Source organism: Coregonus lavaretus (assembly GCF_964263955.1).
Source record: "Coregonus lavaretus genome assembly, chromosome: 17".
Classification (NCBI taxonomy): Eukaryota; Metazoa; Chordata; class Actinopteri; order Salmoniformes; family Salmonidae; genus Coregonus; species Coregonus lavaretus.
The window spans coordinates 2,238,991-2,249,871 of NC_140004.1; positions in this window are offsets into that span (position 1 = coordinate 2,238,991).

Below are 10,881 nucleotides of genomic sequence, written 5' to 3' on the forward strand. Positions count from 1 at the left end.
AATGTTAATTTCTCTACCATAAGCCGCCTTCAGCATCGTTTTAGAGAATTTGGCAGTACGTCCAACCGGCCTCACAACTGCAAACCACGTGTAACAACGCCAGTCCAGGACCTCCACATCCGACTTCTTCACCTGCGGGTTCATCTGAGACTGTGGGTTTGCACAAACGAGGACTTTCTGCACAAACTGTCAGACACCGTCTTAGGGAAGCTCATCTGAGTGCTCGTCATCCTCACCAGGGTCTTGACCTGACTGCAGTTCTGCATCTTAACCGACTTCAGTGGGCAAATGCTCAACTTCGATGGCCACTGGCACAGTTGAGAAGTGTGATTTTCACAGACCTTCCCGGTTTCAACTGTACCGGGCAGATAGCAGACAGCGTGTATGGCATCGTGTGGGTGAGCGGTTTGATGATGTCAACCTTGTGAACAGCATGCCCCATGGTGGTGGTGTGGTTATAGTATGGGCAGGCATAAGCTACGGACAATAAACACAATAGCATTTTATCGATGGCAATTTGAATCCAGAGAGATACAGTGACGAGATCCAGAGGCTCATTGCTGTGCTATTCATCCGCCGCCATCACCTCATGTTTCAGCATGATAATGCACAGCCCCATGTCGCAAGGATCTGTACACAATTCCTGGAAGCTGAAAATGTCCCAGTTCTTCCATGGCCTGCATACTCACCAGACACGTCACCCATTGAGCATGTTTGGGATGCTCTGGATCGACGTGTACGACAGCGTGTTCCAGTTCCCACCAATATCCAGCAACTTCACACAGCCATTGAAGAGGAGTGGGACAACATTCCACAGGCCACAATTAACAGCCTGATCAACTGTATGCGAAGGAGATGTGTCGCGCTGCATGAGGCAAATGGTGGTCACATCAGATACTGACTGGTTTTCTGATCCACGCCCCTACCTTTTTTTTAAAGGTATCTGTAACCAACAATGCATGTCTGTATTCCCAGTCATGTGAAATCCATAGATTGGGGCCTAATGAATGTATTTCAATTGACTGATTTCCTTATATGACCTGTAAAATTTTAGACATTTTTGCATGTTGCGTTTATATTTTTGTTCAGTGTAGAAATCTCTTTCATCACTCTACTCTTCAGACTCTCCTTCATCTCTCGTAGTGGGAATAGGGCCTTAGAGTAGCTAAACAAGCGAAGAAAAACAAAGGAGGAGAGTGCTTCAATGCAGACAACATTCGGCAAATGGGAGCCAGCCTGGCACGAAAAGTATTTTGTTGCTATGGCTTTGGCACAAAGCAGTTATTCACACAAATAATTTTTACACTAAAGAAATAGACTTGGTCTTACTAAATAAATCCTGATAGACCCTGACTTCCTGGTTAGGCATCTGTGTCTTGAAGCCAAGACTAGCAAAGACAAGATGCAGCTGGAACGAATGGGTCACTATTCCAAATGAACTTCGAGTCCAATGAACTTCAATTTCCAAGTGCAGTGGGGGAGACTTGTTGAGACAAGTCTTTCTACACTTATTTAATTAAGGAGTCTCTACTTAATGCAAGTCTTTGAAACAGGGCAGCAAGGTGTCATGCACCTACTCACATAAGCATTCTCCATAGTTTCACCTAATAAAGGAGACAGAGGTGTTGTCTTTGAGGCTGCACATTAAACTGAGGTTGTCTCATACTGCTCTTGTTTCTGCCCAAGGTGTTGATGAAACAAACAAAAGCCAAATTTGAGATGAAGTCTGTAGGATTAAACTGTGGTTTTCTGTGCTTTTATACTCTGTTGCTGCTCAAGGCTAGGGTTTCAGTTACCACATCAAGGCAAGGCAACTCCTGTGTGCAAACATGGAAGAAAACAGTGCAAACTATAGAAATGCGTCAACAAAAATGCCTTGAACTGTTTTGTCCTTGTCTAGCCTATTTAATAAATAAAATGTTAATGTACATTTTCTTAGTGCTAGTACAATGGCACTTTGGCATTTTTCACGAAAACGGCATTTGTTGCGTTCTCTTAGGGGAGAACCTGTTTTGGTTGAAACCTTGTACTTCCAGTGTGTGTAATGGACCATAGTTTATAGTGTGGATGCTTCAGCGGTGATGAGAGAGCATCACCATTGTATCCTGTTATGATTCAAGAACATCAGTAACAGAGACATACCAGAAGCATTGCTACAAGGCTCATTCATAGACACCAGTAAAGACAACACACACTGCTATTGCACGACCGACCAGAAGAAATTGCATAATATCGACAACCACAATCCAAGTCAAAGGAAAAGCAACAATGACCCCTCTAATAAAAGTCTGCATTGTTGGAGGCTAAAAGGGAAAAAACAGAACTTGTGGTAGATAGATCTAACCACGTTCCAACTCCACTGAGGGTGTAACATGAGAAATGGAAGCAATCTTACATTTTTAGAGTCTTCACATGGAAAAAGGTCCCTGAGATTAGATATTTTAGTAAGTGAGCATTACCAATGTATTTCTAATGCAAATCAAACAGGGTTGGTGTCAATTCCATTTCAATTCAGTCAATTCAGGAAGTCAACTGAAATTGAAAATAAATTAGGAAAACTGGAATTGACCCCAACCCTGTAGGTGTAACATCGATGCAGGGAGTCAGGAAGCAGGTGCAGATAGTGAGTTTAATATGTACGAACCTAGAACGATACAAAACAAGAGAAACGTCTGACAAGGAAACATAACCAATACTGCCTGAGGAGTGATGCTAGGGAGTGCTAGATAAAGGGGGAGTAATCAGGGTAGTGATGGGAGTCCAGGTGTGCTTCATAATGGGGCACAGGTGTACGTAATGAGGGTTGCCAGGTGTGCGTAATGATGGGTTGCCAGGACCGGTGGTTAGTAGACCGGTAGTTGACCGGCGACGTCGAGCGCCGGAGATGGAGTAGACGTGATAGTACCCCCCCCCCCGAAGGTGGAATTCTCGGATGATGTTGGTATCTAGAGCACCGCTCCTCTGGACGTACCCCTCCCAGTCCACCACCAGGTACTGGAGCCGAACCCCATGACGTTGGGAGTCCAGGAGTGATCTGACCGCATAGGCGGGGCTCCCCTCGATGTCCAAGGGAGGTGGAGGGGTGTCGTGGGGGATGGCATCAGCCAGGGGACCAGGAACCACCGGCCTGAGGAAGGAAACATGAAGAGATGGTGAGATCCGGTAGTTAGTGGGGAGTTGTAAATTACCTCGTTGACCCTCCGGAGGACCTTGAACGGCCCCACAAACCGGGGGAGTGGTTTCTTACAGGGCAGGCGGAGCGGGAGGTGAGCCAGACGCGATCACCAGGATGGAACATAGGAGCCTCACTGCGGTGGCGATCCGCCTGCTCTTTCTGACAGCGCGCTGGAGTCTCAGGTGGGCATCATTCCATACCTCTTCTGCACGCCTGAACCACTCGTCCACCGCAGGAGCTTCGGTCTTGCTCGGAGTCCACGGAGCCAGGGCCGACTGATAACCCAGAACACACTGGAAGGGAGTCAGCCTGGTGGAGGAGTGTTGCAAGGAATTCTGGGCGTATTCAGCCCAAGGAAGGAATCGGGCCCACTCCCCCTGCCGGTCCTGGCAGTGACTCCTCAGGAATCTCCCCAACTCTTGGTTCATCCTCACCACCTGCCCGTTAGATTGAGATCGTTACACGGAAGTGAGGCTGACCGTGACCCCCAGCTTCTCCATGAAAGCCTTCCATACACGTGATGTGAATTGGGGGCCACGATCGGAGACAATGTCCTCCGGAAGGCCATAGTGCCGGAAGACCTGCTGGAACAGTGCCTCAGTGACGTGGAGAGCGGTAGGGAGACCAGAGAAAGGGATGAAACGGCATGATTTTGAGAATCTGTCCACAACCACCAAAATGGTGGTGAAACCATCAGAGGAGGGGATATCAGTGACGAAATCATTAGACAGATGAGACCAGGGACGCTGAGGCATGGGAAGGGGAAAGAGTTTACCTGCTGGAGCATGCCGGGGAGATTTAGATTGAGTACTTACTGAACATGAGTTGACATAGTGTGCAACGTCAGTATTTCTCAGAAAGGGATTGAGTGGTACAGGTGATACCTGGGTGTCCAGTGGCGAGGGATGTGTGTGCCCAGGTCAGCAACTGATCTCTGACCCCCGTGGGGACGTAGATGCGCTCTGGAGGGCAGGTGGTAGGAGCAGGTTCCCTCTCCAGAGCCTGGTGGATGTCCACATCTACGTTCCAAGACACAGGGCCAACGATTCGGGTTGGACCGATTGATGACCTGGCGGACACTCACAGGGCCCTGGCTTAATTGACTAGGTGACAAATAGCATTCATTGCCTGTTTGTGTGAAAACAATTCAAAATGGATGCCATTGTGTTTCTAACTTAACTGATTAGTACCTAATTAATTCTCAGCTGGAGAGAAATCCAACACACACACATACACACACACACATATTTGTTTAAACCCCCCCAAAACAGACACACACACACACACACACACACACACACACACACAAAGGGGTCTATGGGACTAAAGGAAAGCCAACACCTCTGAATGATCCATTTGGGGCCTAAAACTTAAAAGTATCTCCATACAGTGAGGGAAAAAAGTATTTGAACCCCTGCTGATTTTGTACGTTTGCCCACTGACAAAGACATGATCAGTCTATAATTAAAATATTAAAAAATCTACAAATCCAGAAAAACGCATTTCAAAAATGTTATAAATTGATTTGCATTTTAATGAGAGAAATAAGTATTTGACCCTCTCTCAATCAGAAAGATTTCTGGCTCCCAGGTGTCTTTTATACAGGTAACGAGCTGAGATTAGGAGCACACTCTTAAAGGGAGTGCTCCTAATCTCAGCTTGTTACTTGTATAAAAGACACCTGTCCACAGAAGCAATCAATCAATCAGATTCCAAACTCTCCACCATGGCCTAGACCAAAGAGCTCTCCAAGGATGTCAGGGACAAGATTGTAGACCTACACAAGGCTGGAATGGGCTACAAGACCATCGCCAAGAAGCTTGGTGAGAAGGTGACAACAGTTGGTGCGATTTTTCGCAAATGGAAGAAAAACACAAAAGAACTGTCAATCTCCCTCGGCCTGGGGCTCCATGCAAGATCTCACCACTGTGGAGTTGCAATGAACATGAGAACGGTGAGGAATCAGCCCAGAACTACACGGGAGGATCTTGTCAACGATCTGAAGGCAGCTGAGACCATAGTCACCAAGAAAACAATTGGTAACACACTACGCCGTGAAGGACTGAAATCCTGCAGTGCCCTCAAGGTCCCCCTGCTCAAGAAAGCACATATACAGGCCCGTCTGAAGTTTGCCAATGAACATCTGAATGATTCAGAGGAGAACTGGGTGAAAGTGTTGTGGTCAGATGAGACCAAAATCGAGCTCTTTGTCATCAACTCAACTCGCCGTGTTTGGAGGAGGAGGAATGCTGCCTATGACCCCAAGAACGCCATCCCCGCCGTCAAACATGGAGGTGGAAACATTATGCTTTGGAGGTTTTTCTGCTAAGGGGACAGGACAACTTCACCGCATCAAAGGGACGATGGAAGGGGCCATGTACCGTCAAATCTTGGGTGAGAACCTCCTTCCCTCAGCCAGGGCATTGAAAATGGGTAGTGGATGGGTATTCCAGCATGACAATGACCCAAAACACACGGCCAAGGCAACAAAGGAGTGGCTCAAGAAGAAGCACATTAAGGTCCTGGAGTGGCCTAGCCAGTCTCCAGACCTTTTTAATCCCATAGAAAATCTGTGGAGGGAGCTGAAGGTTCGAGTTGCCAAACGTCAGCCTCAAAACCTTAATGACTTGGAGAAGAACTGCAAAGAGGAGTGGGACAAAATCCCTCCTGAGATGTGTGCAAACCTGGTGGCCAACTACAAGACATGTCTGACCTCTGTGATTGCCAACAATGGTTTTGCAGAGGGGTCAAATACTTATTTCCCCTCACTGTATTTACTGTATCTACTAGGCATAAGGCCTTAGATCAAGGCCCCTCTATGCAGGTCCTGGATTTATTTTGTGTCTCGATTCCAAACAGAGAGCCTGTCAGTCAAACAACTCAGAGAGTATTTTGTAAAATATATTCCTACATGCAGTTACATTTTCTATAAAAATGTATGGCAAATAGAAAAAATGGGACTAATCATATTGTAACATAATGGTAACTGTCTTAGCAATTAATCTTTAGTAGGCTCGTTGGTATCACATGCCCTTATGTCAGTCTCAACAAGACTGCAGAACAAGCAGTGTACAAGCTAACCTTTAATTACAGAACACAACATAACACATTGACTGTTGACTGGTCACTTTACCCCTATTTATATATACTGTACATACTTTATCTACCTCAATTACCTTGTACCCGTGCACATTGACTCGGTACTGGTACCCCGTGTAGATAGCCAAGTTATCGTTACTCATTGTGTATTTATTCCTCGTGTTATTAAGCCCCTAACAGGTAATACCTCCCATTCTTTCTAAGCATTATCGTACTGTTGTCTATACAGCCAGGGGTGTTGTCAGTTTTAATCGTGTACCCATTCGTTTTAACTCCACTCTTAGATCTGCTATTGTTGGCTCAAAAGAGAAGCCCACTATGGTCTGCTCACACAGTGCTTTTAGGTCTACAGTCCTCCCTCGTCTAACCTTTGTGCACTCGAGGAGTTAACTATTTTGTAGTGTTATTTTATTAAATCAGAAGTTATTATCCTGGGTGACCTAAATTATGATTGGGAAATGCAGGCTTCAGACAATCTGAAAGACGTGTAATGATCTAAACCTAACCCAACTGGTGACTAAGCCTACATGGCCCAACCCCAGTGTTGCCAACTCCTCAGTAAGGAAAGTACCTTTTGGCTGTCCTAAAAGTCGCTAGAAGTCACTAAATGACGTCATCACCTAATTTGCATAATTGGCCATGTGCATGTAATTGTGATGGACGCTGTAGGAGAGAGGAATAATGTAGTGGGAGAGACAAAAAGTGAGTAAAAAACACTCTACATTTACATCCCGCCCTGAATGTAAGCCAGGGCGGGATCAGCCAGCGGCGGCTTCCTGCATGCGCGATTCATTTGCAGTCTGGACGCGGAGGGGAAAACATCTCCTGCTCTGACTGCAGCTGGGAGGGACTGCTGCGTGAGGACTGGGCCGCCTGTGAGTGCTTTGGGACGGGGGTAACAAAGCACCCGCTGCTCATTGAGAAGAGTAAGAACGATACGTGCTTTCACGTCAGAGTCTCCAAAAGTCTCCAATAACACCAAAAGTCTCCAATAACACCAGAAAAAGTCGCTAGATTTGTCGCAGTCGCTTTTTTGAAAATGTGTCGCTAGAGGGGTCTGAAAACTTCAAAGTCGCTAAGTTGGCAACACTGCCCAACCCTAAAGATCCTTCAAAGTCAACTCTGATTGATCTTATCTTAACGAATACACCAGAGAAATATGTTTCTACTGGTGTCTTCGCCCAAGACATTAGTGACCATTGCCCAGTTGTTTGTGTTAAGAATGTGAGAATACAAAAATCTAAGCCTCGTGTCATCACAAAGAGGAAATGTAAAAACTTCAGTGAACAGATTATCTTTATTTTAGTGACCTTGATTATATTTCAGCTATCCCTGAACCTGATTTAGCTTTCAGGCTTTTTGCAGAAGTCGTCAATACTATTGTGAATAATCATGCTCCCTTAAAAAAAAAAAAAAAAGGGTTAAAGGTAGATCAAATACCTGGTACACTCCCGAATTATCAGAAGTCATTCATAAAAGAGATGATACTTGGGTCAAGGCCAGGAACACAGGCTTAGCCCTGGACTGGCAAGCTTTTAAGCAACTGAGGAATCATTGTGTAAGACAAATCAGAAAGGCTAAATCTGATTATTATGTAACCGCTGTTTCGGATTGTAATGGGAACCCGTTACTTCCTTCTCTCTGCCACAATAAATTAATTCAGACACTGGCCTCATTACGGTAAGAAATTGCATAATTGATGCATTTCATCACCATTTTATTTCAGCGGGCTATCTCTTTGAAATTACTTCTAAGCCTCTTCACAATGATATTGGGCTAGATGCTGGGAAACTTGCTGAATGATCAGAGAAATCATAGTCAAAGCTTTTGTTTTAGGCTATTTACAGAAAGATAAGTCCTGGATGTTTTGCTAGCGATAAACAACAAGAAATCCACAATATCGACCAATTGGATCACGGTCTGCTTAAGTGTGCAGCGCCCATTGTTGGCTCAATAACCCAAATTTTTTATTCAACATTGTTATCAGGAAATATTCCAAAAGTATGGAAATCAGCTCTTGTGCTGCCACTTCTTAAGGGCGGAGATAGCAGTGATCTTAATAATTATCACCGCATTTCAAAGATTCCTTGTCTAGCTAAGATTCTTGAATCCTTGGTAAATGTACAACTTTGCTCTTTTTTGTATTAGAAATGTATTTTGAATGTAAACCAATCAGGGTTTAGGCCTGGGCATAGCACTATTACAGCAACCACTTTTGTTTTTAATGATCTAGTCAATACTTTAGACACTAAAATGAAATGTGCTGCTTTGTTTCTGGACCTGTCAAAAGTTTCTGATACTGTTGATCATGCTATTTTATTGAATAAGTTGTCCTCGATAGGCCTGAGCTCTGACGCCTGTTCATGGTTTCATGATTATCTTAGTGACAGACCTCAGGCCATCGTGATTGATGGAGTTAAGACTGAATTTCTTCACTATTTATATAAACACCATTGGTCAATCTAAACTTAATCTATACATACACACTACCGGTCAAAAGTTTTAGAACACCTACTCATTCAAGGGTTTTTCTTAATTTTTACTATTTTCTGCATTGTAGAATAATAGTGAAGACATCAAAACCAAAACTATGAAATAACACATATGGAATCATGTAGTAACCAAAAAAGTGTTAAACAAATCAAAATATATTTAATATTTGAGACTCTTCAAATAGCCACCCATTGACTTGATGACAGCTTTTCACACTCTTGGCATTCTCTTAACCAGCTTAATGAGGTAGTCACCTGGAATGCATTTCAATTAACAGGTGAGCCTTGCTAAAAGTTAATTTGTGAAATTTCTTTCCATCTTAATGCATTTGAGCCAATCAGTTGTGGTGTGACAAAGTAGGGGGGGTATACAGAAGAAAGCCCTATTTGGTAAAATACCAAGGTCATATTATGGCAAGAACAGCTCAAATAATCAAAGAGAAACAACAGTCCATCATTACTTTAAGACATGAAGGTCAGTTAATACAGAACATTTCAAGAACTTTGAAAGTTTTTTCAAGTGCAGTCGCAAAAACCATCAAGCGCTATGATGAAACTAGCTCTCATGAGGACCGCCACAGGAATGGAAGACCCAGAGTTTAAGGTCATTAGAGTTACCAGCCTCAGAAATTGCAGCCCAAGTAAAAGCTTCACAAGTGTTCAAGTAACAGACACATCTCAACATCAACTGTTCAGGGGAGACTGCGTGAATCAGGCCTTCATTTTTATTTTTATTTTTATTTATTTCATTTAACCTTTATTTAACCAGGTAAGCCAGTTGAGAACAAGTTCTCATTTACAACTGCGACCTGGCCAAGATAAAGCAATGCAGTGCGATAAAAACAACAACACAGAGTTACATATGGGGTAAAACAAAACATAAAGTCAAAAATACAACAGAAAATATATATACAGTGTGTGCAAATGTAGCAAGTTATGGAGGTAAGGCAATAAATAGGCTATACTGCAAAATAATTACAATTAGTATTAACACTGGAATGATAGATGTGCAAGAGATGATGTGCAAATAGAGATACTGGGGTGCAAATGAGCAAAATAAATAACAATATGGGGATGAGGTAGTTGGGTGGTCGAATTGCTGCAAAGAAACCACTACTAAAGGATACCAATAAGAAGAAGAGACTTGCTTGGGCCAAGAAACACGAGCAATGGACATTAGACCGGTGGAAATGTGTCCTTTGGTCTGGAGTTCAAATTGGAGATTTTTGTTTCCAACCGCCGTGTCTTTGTGAGACGCGTGTGGGTTAACAGATGATCTCTGCATGTGTATTTCCCACCATAAAGCATGGAGGGGGAGGTGTTATGGTGTGTTTTTTTTTTGCTGGTGACACTGTCTGTGATTTATTTAGAATTCAACACTTAGAATTCACACTTAACCAGCATGGCTACCACAGCATTCTGCAGCAATATGCCATCCCATCTGTTTTGGGCTTAGTGGGACTATCATATGTTTTTCAACAGGACAATGACCCAACACACCTCCAGGCTGTGTAAGGGCTATTTTACCAAGAAGGATAGTGATGGAGTGCTGCATCAGATGACCTGGCCTCCACAATCCCCCGACCTCAACCAAATTGAGATGGTTTGGGATGAGTCAGACTGCAGAGTGAAGGAAAAGCAGCCAACAAGTGCTCAGCATATGTGGGAACTCGTTCAAGACTGTTGGAAAAGCATTCTAGGTGAAGCTGGTTGAGAGAATGCCAAGAGCGTGCAAAGCTGTCATCAAGGCAAAAGGTGGCTATTTGAAGAATGTCAAACATAAAATATATTTTGATTTGTTTAACACATTTTTGGTTACAATATATAATTCCATATGTGTTATTTCATAGTTTTGATGTCTTCACTATTATTCTACAATGTAGAAATAAAGGAAAACCCTTGAATGAGTAGGTTTTCTAAAACTTTTGACCGGTAGTGTATCCTATTATGTACGCTATTGCCCCGAATGTTGATCTGGCTGTGTCAAAACTACAGTCAGATTTAAATCGCTTGCTGATGTAAAACTTGTGCTTAATACAGGCAAAGTGAAATACATATTGTTTTCAAACTCTCATAAGAATGTTTTAGATTAACTACAGTTGAAGTCGGAAGTTA